The 1722-nt window shown below is 43.0% G+C and overlaps 1 pseudogene; it reads right to left on the bottom strand.

Moving 5' to 3' along the window:
* Positions 1-1364: 1364 nt before the first annotated feature.
* LOC111723432 lies at positions 1365-1463 on the bottom strand (annotated as a pseudogene).
* Between the last annotated feature and the right edge of the window lie 259 nt (positions 1464-1722).

A 1722-nucleotide genomic window follows, 5' to 3' on the forward strand; every position in this document is an offset into this window, starting at 1 on the left:
CCATGGCACTCTACCCAGGGGGATAGCTTGAGGCTCCGTCTCAAAAAAAAAAAAAAAAAAAAAATAGATAAATTAGCCAGGTGTAGCAGGCGCCTGTAGTCTCAGCTACTCAGGAAGCTGAGCCATAAGGATCGCTTGACTCCAGTTTGAGGTTGCTATGAGGTATGATAGTGTCTCAGCACTCAACCCAGGGGGTCAGGGCAAGACTCTGTCTCAAAAAACCCCCCAAAAAACAAAGTATGCTATTATTACACAAACTTTATACAGCAGCAAAAGTATTTAGTGTTTATTCTCCCATTTGACTTTGCATTCCCCAAGGGCAGACTGCCTTACTCTTTCTGTATCCATTGTTTCTAGCATAAGGTTACAGTAATAAGTATTTGCCCAATGAATACCCTATTCTCCCTCACTTTTTTTTTTTTTTTTGAGACAACTCACTCTGTCCAACTCCAGGCTAAAGTGCCCAGAAGTCAATATAGCTCACAGCAACCTCCAACTCCTGGGCTCAAGTGATTCTCCTGCCTCAGCCTCCCAAATAGTTGGGACTACAGGCGCCTGCCACGACACTCAGCTATTTTTTGGTGCAGCCCTCATTGTTGTTTGGTGGGCCTGGGCTGGATTCGAACCCACTAGCTTAGGTGTATGCGGCTGGCACCTTAGCCACTTGAGTCACAGGCGCTGAGCCATTTAGTTAGAATCCATTAAGTTAGAACATGTACCGACTTTCTCTAGCACAGCAAAGGGTGTGTTTGGGATGGGGGGAATATTTGATGAGAGTAAGAAATTTATCAGTAGATAGAATTTATCTAGTAACGTTTGCTCCCTAGTAACAGACCTTATAATTTAGAGGTTGCTTGCTTTGAAATAATTTCTATTTTATTATTTAGACAGGGTCTCCCTCTGTCACCCAAGTTACCAGAGTACAGTGGGCAGATCATAGCTCACTGCAGCCTCAAAGTCCTGGGCTCGATCAATATCTCCTAACTCAGTCTCCCAAAGTGCTGGGTTTATAAGCATAGTCACCATTCAGGCCTGATTTCTATTATTTTATATTAAGAGTTGGCAAACTTGGGGCAGTGCCTGTGTCTCAAAGGGGTGGGGCGCTGGCCCCATATGCCAGAGGTGGCAGGTTCAAACCCAGCCCCAGCCAAAAAAAAAAAAAAGTTGGCAAACTTTCTGTAAACAGCTGAACAGTAAGTATTTTTGACTTTATGGATCATGCAGTCTCTGGCCCAACTACTCAACTCTGCAAAAGCAGCCACAGATAATGCATAATGTGAATGTACTTAACGCCACTGAACCATACACTTTAAAATAGTTAATATAGCAAATTTTGTGTATTATTTCACTTCATTTTCTTTTTAAAAAATAGGGAACACTTCACGAATTTGCATGTCATTCTTGGACATGGCTAATCTTTGTATCATTCCAATTTTTAGTATATGTGCTGCCAAAGTGGGCACTCTTTCTTTCATTCTGTTATTACCTCCCTTCCCCTTCTCTTCTTTCTTTCTCTCCTCTCTCTGAGATGCAGACTCACTCTGTTACCCAGGCTGGAATACAGTGGTAGGATCATAGCTCTCTATATAGTCCTTGAACTCCTGGATTCAAGTGATCCTCCCTTGCTAGCCTCCCAAGTGGAAGAGGTTACAGGTATTGAACCACTGTGCCTGGTACCCCGATGGGGTCTCACTCTTCCTCAGGTTGGTCTTTTTTTTTTTT

Source organism: Otolemur garnettii, unplaced genomic scaffold, assembly GCF_000181295.1.
Source record: "Otolemur garnettii isolate 467f Iridium unplaced genomic scaffold, OtoGar3 scaffold00011, whole genome shotgun sequence".
Lineage (NCBI taxonomy): Eukaryota > Metazoa > Chordata > Mammalia > Primates > Galagidae > Otolemur > Otolemur garnettii.